At 34.7% G+C, this 10,710-nt stretch overlaps 1 protein-coding gene across 1 annotated transcript in view; it reads left to right on the top strand.

Moving 5' to 3' along the window:
• Positions 1-233: 233 nt before the first annotated feature.
• Positions 234-10,710, top strand: part of LOC100023497 (sodium channel protein type 9 subunit alpha-like) — a 162,581-nt gene continuing 152,104 nt past the window's right edge. The window contains exon 1 of the mRNA XM_056793975.1: positions 234-979. The gene's annotated coding sequence lies outside the window, so the exon portion shown is untranslated. The remainder of the gene's footprint in view (positions 980-10,710) is intronic.

The following is a 10,710-nucleotide window of genomic DNA, read 5'->3' as shown; positions in this document are numbered from 1 at the left end:
TAAGGAAGGAGTCAGAAGTGCATTTTGTCGGACACTTACCAGTCCTTTCCCATGTAAAAGGCATGGCCCTGCAGTAACAGGTGGTCTCAGAAGAAGCCCAGTGCAAGCCCCACTTCAGCTTTGCATGGCAAATCCCTTAAATTGGAGGGGTTTTCATCGACCTCGCCCTACCTCGGTTTCGCCTCCAAACCCACCACTGCCCCGGCCCCCAGCGCAGTCTGTTCCAACTTCATCACATCGCAAGACACTTATTCAGTTTCTAGATTCTAGGCTCCCTGATAGGCACACCATCCTCTGAAGTTTCTAGAAACCTGAAAAAAGACTCTAGCAGGAAGATATGGCTAGTCCTGCTTGGCGATTTGCAGTTCCCTAAAGGGTGATGGTAATGGGTGAAGGGCAAAGGAGGGTCTAGTCTCTCGCCCCTGCATTCCCAAGACTTCCCCCATCCACAGAGACTACAATATATTGCCTAAGAAGAAATGCCTGCGCCCTTGGCAGCCACCGCCCAACGCCAAAGGATGGAGAATAAAAGAGCTCAAGAAGAGAGAGCAACCATCTGAGGGAAGCGGAATACTGATGACTGCTGGGGAGATGAAGAAAAGGGGAGAAAATAAAAGAAAAGTTACTTCACTCCTCACCATAGTTTCCCCATCCTTTGTAGACTCACTTCCCACCTAAGGGCGTGGTTTTCTTATTAGCACCTGAGAAGGGGGATGGGGACAGGCGGGCGCCTGTTCTGAGGGCGGCTGCGCAGATACTCCTGTTTTTGTGTTTGTAATTCAGCAGAGCCCAGATGACCCGAGGCAGCCCCGGGAAAGGTGGCAGCAGCTGGTAGGAGTAGCCCAGCGGAGCAACAGGGATATAGAGACAAAGAGGGAGCTGTGGTTAAAGTGACACCGAAGACTTTAGCCCCACCTCTCCGCAAGCTAGACTCATTCAGGTGGAGGTGGCCGTCCATGACTCACAGACATGGTACTGAGTAAGTGTTTTTCATACTCTTCTGGCAGGTGTATGCAGGTTTGAATGATGGCAAAAAAAAAAAAAGATACAATTTTAGAGAGAGAAAGATAAAGCTTCATACTTGAATGCAAAACATGAATAATAATTATGAAGTTTAAGACTTTCTCTTGGGAAAGACTTATGAGATTTAATTTGACTACAATCCCCTTATGAAAACATCTGAGTGGGGAACTAAATTAGGCTGTTAAAACAAATATAATTTATAGAAGAAGGGATGAAATGAGTTCTTTGTAGTCTAGCCTCTTTTAACACATCCGGAATATTGTATTCAGCATTATCTTTTATGATAACAATTGATTAGAGCTAGCTGATGAAAGCAAATCTCTTATTGAAGGTGGAAATTAATTGTACTATTAGTATCTGTTGAATGAATTAGAATATAAAAGAGGTTATAAAATGGAATTTGGGTCATGAGTGCATCTCTGGGTAATAGGAGCACAAGTCATGGCAATGATGGTATAATAGGGTCCTAACTGGACCCACCCCACCCACTTTTTTAAAAATTTGCGTATTTTGGAGGTATAATACACTGGGAGGTTTCAACAGGGCATTAGCGAATAGAAAGCAAAAAAGAAAGTTAGTACTGGAGAGAAATCAGCATACTTACTTGTGGTTAAAAATTTACAATGATCAAAACCCAAGTGTGTTGTCCCTAGTTTAGCTAGGAATGCTATGCTACTTCAAAACTGAAGAAGTTACCTGCTAAGGGAGTATGCTACACTGTGAGTTCAGAAAAAGAGATGACTCAGGAATCAAGAGTAAGTGTTCCTAGAATAGGCCTAGGCAAAGTTAAATGAAGAAAATCTTTATAACTTTGCACATTTCTTTTTGCATTTCATCTTGTTTCTTTCTCCTCTTTGTTTCTCCTGTTGGTTTTTAAAATAGTCTTATTTGAATTGAGAGCGAAGATTTTTGCCCAAGCTAGCTGAGGAGCTTTCTATAGGTACATCTTACAGAAGCCAGACAGTGGCAACAGGAGAGTAAGAGTGGAACTAACTCTTCAGGAGTCAGAATTTGGGGGTTCACTAGCAGAAGATACTTTGAGATTTCCTATATATTTATTTGTCTGTTCTCAAGGAGGACAAACAGAAAACTTAATATAGCTATTCAAGAAAGTTGAAGTCACTGGAGATGTTTAGTAGGGAAAATATTACAGCAGTTATCTTTAATATTTGATGGGCTATTATTTCTCAAGACTTTTAGACTAATTCTTTGAACTATAAAGGGCACATCTAGGATAGGGGGACATATAAGGAAGAAAATTCTGCCTTGAGAGAGGCAATATAGTATAGAATTTAGAAATCTTGATTTTACATTCTTCTTCTGCCAAAAGCTGTGTGAACATGGATAAATTACTTAATCTCGTCATACTCCTTGTCAGTTCTTTAAGGTTATACATTTCAGATGAAATCACAAATTTGGATCACCTTTGCCCCTCCTCAAATTTCTATTATACCTCATGACTTTCTCATAAATAGAACCACACTTGGAATAGATTGTTATGTGAGATATGAGTAGCCTATCCTTGGAAGTGTTATATCAGAGACTAGTCAACTGAACAAACACAATTCTGTGTGAAAATGGAGAGTAAAGGACTGTATATTCAGAATTCTGCAGAGAAGATTCCTGCATTAGGCAGGAGATGGAGTATATGGCTTTTGAGCTCCCCTCTGAACCAAGATTTAATGGATACTAGGCTGTCTGCCAGTACCTTTCAGATCCAGTTACTTATTAATCATAGGAGCAAAAGATTTAAAGCTAGAAGGGTGCTTTTATCATCTATGCCAATATCTTCCTTCTATATATTAGGAAACGTGCCAAGAACAGTTCAGAGATTTCATCTAGACCCCTGAGGAAGAGTTTCAGCTGAGAGATAGCCTCAGATTTCCTGACTATAAATCCAATGTTTCTCCTACTTTAATATGTCTCCTCATGTGTACCTGTACTGTCATTTTATTTCTTTGTTTCAGATACTATATGATCAGCACCTAGACTATATAGAAAATATGGAGATCTTAATTGCTAAAAGGGTGCAGAAGAAACAATTAAACTTATGGTTAGCCTTTATTATCATTTCTGCATAGAAATGTCCATTTTTTTCTGACAAGATTTCTATGTTCTTCCCCTCAGGACAGTTAATTAATTGTAATCAGATTTGAGAATCCCTTTTAGAGACACTCTATTCTTTTCTGCCCCCCCCCAAATAAACACTGAATCTATTTCTGGGAACACAGAGACAAGTTGATTTGTTAATATTTAGAATCATAATATTAATTGACTGAATTTAGTACTTCATCCACATATCCAGGAATAAGGGAGTAGAATGACATTTCTGTCCAGATTTTATTGTTGATAGAATTGGAACTATTGAGGTTATCTATTTCTTCCTCCTCTTGCATTTTACAGATGAGAAAAATAAGGACTAGAGAAGCTAAAAGACCAGTTCAATGTTATATAGTCATAAAATAGCAAAACTGCATTTGAACTTGGGCTTCCTGATTCTAAATCTAACACTTCATGCCACCTCATGCTACATTTGAATATTTTATAGGCATATTCTTTGGTAAAGTCAAAGATGTTCATTAATTTATTATTTAATATATTTTTTGTTTAAAGTTATTTACAATTAAATTTTTTCCATTAGCTAAAATAAAAAGTTTTAGATAAGACATGTTTTAATTAGATGTAATTACCCCACTTAAGATACCAAATTAATTAGATGTAATCCACATATTTAAGATACTAAAAGTAGCATTACTACAGCCAATATTTTCAGTTCTGATGAATTATTAAACAATATCTTGAGTTTATTATTTATATAGATGTAATAATTTTAAGTTCCCAATATAAGAAATGGAAAAGGTGTATAATTCAGATCTTTTTTTTTCCTAAGACAGCTAAAGCTAGCCTGGTTTTTATAAAGGAAAATATAAGAACTTCTGATTCTTCAATATGGTAGGTAGTTATTCTGAGTTAACAAATATTTAATGAACACCTACTATAAACAAGGGTAATAGAAGTGACAAAATAAGTTTAGTGGTCCATATAAATTTTTAAACCCTTACTTTTTGTCTTAATTACAACTCTAAGATGGAAAGGCAAGGTCTAAGCAAATAGGATTAAGTAACTTATCCAATGTCATACAGCAAGGAAGAGAATCCAAGTTCACTTGACTCCAGCCTTGAATGCTATCCAATGTATTGCCTAATTCCCCTAAAATGTCATTCAGTCCTTTGCTGTCTTGAACCTGTTTTGGGTTTTCTTGGCATAAATTCTAGAGTAGTTTACCATTTCCTTCTCCAGCTCATTTTGCAGATGAGGAAACTAAAGAAAATGGATTTAGTTGACTTACCCCTCTTTCACACAACTGGTAAGTGTCTGGGGCTGAATTTGAACTCAGGAAGAGTCCTGACTCCAGACCCAGCACTCTATATTGTGCTGCCTCATTGTTCTTCAGTATATTTTTAAATGCTATTTTAATCTTACTTAGAAAAATGTATAACATTTTTGCCAGTTGACATTTTTTAAAATATATTTTCGTATGAATCCAAAGGAAGAATATCCTGAGACCTTTACCTGCTATTAGTTTTATGGTTGGGTTGAATATTTAATTGGTCACCAGGGATTTAATTTCTAAATCCCCAAAATGAATAACTAAAGTAAAATGGAATTTATGGTAGTTTATTTTACAATAGAGGGAAGATATTAAGGAAGAGAGAAAAGAGGAGAGAGAAAGAGAGAGAGAAAGTGAGAGAAAGAGAGAAAAAGCAAGAGAGAGAGACAGACAGACAGACAGACAGACAGACAGACAGACAGAGACAGAGACAGAAACAAAGACAGAGACAGAGACAGCCTCTGGCTTCCTCTGAGCCAGGTAGAAATTCAAAGGCCCCAGCCAGGGGAAAGGAGTCTCAAGACAATGGGCCTTTCCTGGAGGCTCATGCTTCCAGAAAGGGCAAGGAAGGAAGTCAGCCTTTACACTCACCACATCTCCGTTCAATCAGCAGTTTCTTTTATCAGATTCAACTCAAGCAGACTCCAATCCATGTGTGTCTCTTTCAAACTCCAAGTGTCCCTCTTCACTCTAAGTCTCTCTTCACTCCACGTGTCTCCCTTCAAGTCTCTATCCTTTGTGTGTCTCTGTTTCCACTTTTAAAGGTCTTTTTCTCCTGTGTCACTTTTACGTCTACCAATCACAGCTGAAGCTCCACTCCAGGACTGCCCACTCTTTCACATGTGGGTCACAGACCTCCCACTCAATGTATGAAATGGGTGTTCACACCTTTTTGTGGTTAAAATCCAAAAATGGGTAGATCTCCATACTCAACTTTAAGTACTGTGCTTTACACTTTGGGGATTAAAATCTAAAAATAGACAGGGGATTACAATTTAATCTTCACCATCAAGGAAGAGCTAAGTACTTTCATTGTTACAATCAGGGGAGAGCCAAATCCAATCTTCACACTGCCCTATGGTTCTTTTTTTAATGTTTCCTTTTGGATGGTGGAAACTCCAAATTAATTTTCTCCATTTCCTTGAAATATGAGCCAGTGGAAATCTAATGTCTTTATTGATTTGTTAGGCAGTAGTAAACTGATACTATGCACTTCTGGCTTGCAAGTAGATTCAATAAAAAATATTGAATGGACAAATGTAATATACCATATCCATAAGAAAATAATAGTAGCCAGCCACCACTTCCTAGAAGTTTTCTTTGTATAGGTTCCCTCTGAATTATACACCCTGTTCCATTTTCTCTTCCTTCCAAAAGAGCTGTCATCCAGCCAATAGTAGCCAAGAGCTATGATCAGTTTGGGATTTGAATCTCTTCAGTTTGGGACTTCCTCTATTCTCTTGACTCTCTTCAGCAATGAAATTTCCTTTTACCTCCTTTCCCTTTCCACATTTTCTTTGTCACCCCCTTGTACAATGCCTCTCTCACCTCACCAGTTCTCCCAGGATCTCTGGACCACTTAAGGGTGATTCTGAGAAAACAGGATCTGCAGCTTATATTTAGGAGGGGAAACTCTGAGGCTTTTCCTCAAAGTCTACCTCCCTTATAGCCCTAGAGATGGGTTCTTGAAGCATACTCATTCTGGTGCCATACTGTTTTATCTATTAATCACTGTCTTTCTTTTTATCTAAAATGTCTACTGTTCTAGGTCCTAGTGGGGAAAAAAAACAAAATCTCATATCTGTTTTCCTTCTGAAATATAAATAACCACTACCCAAAGACAAAATCAAGATTGAGGGACAAACTTTAGGTATCAGGGTTGGGGGAAAGAAGTGAAGCAATAGAGAAAGGGGAAGAGGAGATATGCAGGTGAGGGAAAGTTTTCTTCATTCTTTGTTTATTTTGCAATGTCATTAGAATTAAAAACTCTTCAAAAACCTTCAAAGGGTGCATCAAGGACAGAATAATGTAAAGAATAATTTTTTGGAAACATGTTAGATTAGTTAAAATAGGTGGTCTCTGGGGAATATTCCTATTATGAAGTTCTGAGATCATATGATTAAATAGAAAAAAAAAAATCTGTGAAACTGTTCTATTTCATAGTGAGCCAGAGAGAGGAAAGAGAACTTCTTCAGCTGTGTGGCATGATAGAGAGGACACAACACTTAGAGTCAGGTAGACCCAGTTTCAAATTTTGACACTCAGGCATCAATAATTTATTAGCTCTTTGATTTGCAAATCCCTTAACCCATAAGGGCTTCAATTTCATCTCTGTAAAATCAGGAGGTTGGGCTTGACTATTTAACTATTGTGATATTACCAGGTTCTTTGTTCCAATATTATACATATATGTGTTTATGTGTATGCATAATAACCTCAAGTGCCCTGCACTTTTTTGTTGTTGTTATTCTAAATGATTTCATCAGTATAGAGAATACTGGCTCAGGAATTTCTATGCTCTTTTCCCCTTGTATTTAATAGATGCTTAATAATGACACAAAATAAATGTTTCTTAGAATGACTATTCAATAATATGAATAAAATCAACTTATTCAAATCCTGTTCCGTTTTCACTTTCTCTGATGATGACTTTAAAATGTTTGCCCCTACTGGATTTACACCCTAAGGGAGTGAGAAAAATACAGAAGTTCGATTAGTTTAAAATATGGCATTCTTTGTATTATCAAAGAACTAGAAACAAAATGAAGGTACAGTAATAGGGGAATGGTCAAAAAAGAGAGTTAATTTTATAATGGGAATATAATATTATTGTATGATAAGAAATGAAGGATTTGAGGAATTCATAGAAATACAGCAAGATTTGTATCAGATAATACAAAGCAAAATAAATTCAGTAAAGACAAAAACATGAATGATTCTGATGGAAATGTAAGTAAAAAGATACCTAAATGAAAAATTGATCTCTGAGTAACTGGAAAGCCAATGCAGGTTTCAGGGAACATACCCTACAGCAGAAAAGTAGGAGACTATTGGGAAACAAAAGTGTCTACATTGCCAGGAACAGACTCTATATTTTTGTTGTATATTCTTTGTTATAAGGGAAGATTTAATCTAGAAATAATTATTTAAACACAAAATTAATCAATAAGGCATGTTTTTAAAATGTTTTTAGCACTAGACCATAACTATAAACTACCTGAATATTCGTGATGTTGATATGATGAAATAACATTTACTCAAATTTTCCTGGTTATGTTGCGTTATAGTTCATACAATTAAAAATTGAACATCCAATATATATAAAATACTTTGCTAGCCTTAGATCATTATATAAATGCCAGTTGTTGTTAGTTTACAGTAAGCAGTCTCAAGATAACCTCATTCCTTGAGCCTTCCTTCTTGCTGAGCTCAAGCAATGTTCATAGAAAATATTGGCCTGGAGGGTGGGGGGCTGCAATGTTTAACAACCTGACTCTCCAGGGGGAAAATGTATGTATACACACTTTTAAGCTTATCTTTGGTGATCTGTGTTATCTTTAATTTAATCATAAACTTTTCCCTTATGCATACTTATGAAAGGTAATCTCTTCCTCATTTTTCTACCCTGTTTATAATGTTACATTTATATTTAGGACACTATACATTTGGAGCTTATTTTGATATATGGTGTAAGATGTTGGTCTAAACCTAATTTCTGACATAATAATTTCTTCTCCCCATAAATGGAGAACTTGGGTTTACTGAATACTTTGTAACTGTTTATTTGTTTCTTAGTTAGGTACAACAATCTATTCCATTTCTAATGATCTTTGTGTCTCTGTCTTGGTCTCTCACTCCTTCCCCTTATTCCCCCTCTCCCCTTCCTTCTGTCCTTTCTTCCCACTCTTTCTCCATTATCAATTCATTTTAACAATTACTGCTCTGCATTTCATTCTGAGTTCTAGTATTAATAAACTTCCTTTCCAGTTTTTGCTCTTGAAATTTTTTGGAAACTTTCACCCTTCCATATATTTTTATTGTGTTTAGTAGCACTGTAAAATATTCTTTTAGGAGTCTGATTGTCATAGCATTGATCAAGTAGGTTAATATAGGTTGTGTCCACATTTTTATTATATTGATTTAACTTACGCATGAAGAATTAATGTTTCTTTAGTTACTTAAATCTCTATTTTGGCAGTGTTTTATAGTTGGATTCACATTGTTTCTGGTACATCTCAATAGATATTGCCACACATTTTGTAACATATAGTTATTTAAAATTTAATTTCTCTTTCTAGTTTGTCCCATTAAGTTTTGTTGGTGACATATAGTAATTCTCTTAAGTTATGTGGATTAATTATGAATCCCACAATTTAATGAATTTATTGTTTAATTTAAGTTTGAGTCCTTCGAGTTTTCTGAGGAAAACTAACACTTATAAAAGGCAACATTTATTTCCTCATTGCCTATACTTATTTCCTCATTATCTCTCTTGTAGTATTACTACAGCTATCATTTATATAATGATATTAAGTAGCATTGGTTAATAGGCATCTTTTTCTTCTTCTAATATTCTGTCATTTATCCTTTGATGCTGTTGCCACTCTGATACAGGACCCTTTTTCTTTTAAAAATATATTTATTTGTTACATTAAAATCCCAGGTATCTCCTTCCCTTACTCCTTCCCTCTGCTTTCCACATTAGATTGGCATCATTTGACAAAAAGATATCTGTAAATATAAAACTATATTTGGCTTATTTCTATTTATCAATAATTTCTCAGGAGGCACACATATACAAGTTATTCTTCTAAGAATATTGTTGTTGCTTTATGGAACATTCTCTTGGTTATGCTTGTTTCATTCTTCATAATTTCATCTAGTTCTTTCTATGTTTTTTAATTAACCTACTTGTCATTTCTTATGACAGAATAATATTACTTCACAATCATATGCCACAACATGTTAGCCATTTCCCAATTGATGGGTATTTCCTCAATTTCCAGTTCTTTGCTACCACAAAAAGAGCCGATAAAAATGTTTTAGAACTTATAGGTTCTTTTCTTTCCTCCTGAATACATTAGGAAACAAACCTCAAAGTAATATTGCTGGGTCAAAAGGTATACATGGTTTTATAATTCTTTGGGAATAATTCCAGATTTCTCTCCAAAGAAGTTGGATAAATTCATATTTCTACCAACAATGTATTAATGTCTCCATTTTTCCACATCCCCTTCAACATTTGTAATTTTGTCCTTTTATCACTTTAGTCAATCTGATAAGTATGAAATATCTGAATTTTTGTTTTGTTTTTGTTTTGAATTGCTTTTCTCTAAAAATTGTTTAAATGTTTTTATGTTTGTATATAGCTTTGACTTCTTCATCCAAAAATTGTCTATTCATTTCTTTTGACCATTAATCAATTAAGGAATGGTTCATATTCTTACAAATTTAAAAGTGTTCTCTATATATTTTAATTATGAGATCTACTTGAGAGACTGTCTATAATTTTTCACCAATTTTCTGCTTTCCTTCTAATCTTGGTTACATTAGTTTTATTTGTACAAACCCTTTTTTATCGAATGTAACCAAAATTATCCATTTTTATATCAGAATGCCCTTCAGTCTCATTTATTTGTAAATCCTTCTCCTATCTATGAATCTGATATATAATATTTTCCCTGTTCTAAATTGTTTATGTTATCTCCCTTTGTGTCTAGGTCATTTTTCCATTTTGATCTTATTGGTAAATGGTGTAAGATATATTCATATCTATATGTAATTATATCTAGTTCCTACCATAGTGTTTTCCACTTTTCCCAACAGTTTTTACTGAATAGTGGATTCTTGTTATTCTAAAAACTTGGGTCTTTACTTTTGTCAAACATAAGGTTACTATAACCTTTTACTATTATTTGTTATATATATGTATATGTATATATATATCCATATATATATATATTTGTTCCACAAATCTACTTTTTCTTTTTTAAAGACTCTATATTATTAAAAAATTGACCAATACCATGAAACATGGAAAATTTCTTATATTAATAATAATAATTAGTATTTATATAGTAACTAATATGTGTCAAGAACTGTGCTAAATACTTAAAATACACTAACTAAATTATCTTTGCAGCAGTGCTGGGTGGTAGGTAATATTGTCTATTTCTTAGTCAGTAACAGATAGTTTTGAGAATTACTACTTTACAATACAGTTTAAAATCTGATACTGCTATATTTCCTTCTTTTATGCTTTTGTTCTTTAACTTCTTTTATATTCTTGACCTTTA

The sequence above is a fragment of the Monodelphis domestica genome, chromosome 4 (assembly GCF_027887165.1).
Source record: "Monodelphis domestica isolate mMonDom1 chromosome 4, mMonDom1.pri, whole genome shotgun sequence".
NCBI classification, from domain to species: domain Eukaryota; kingdom Metazoa; phylum Chordata; class Mammalia; order Didelphimorphia; family Didelphidae; genus Monodelphis; species Monodelphis domestica.
The sequence above is the reverse complement of the archived record's forward strand: the minus strand, read 5'-3'. Positions and strand labels throughout refer to the sequence as shown.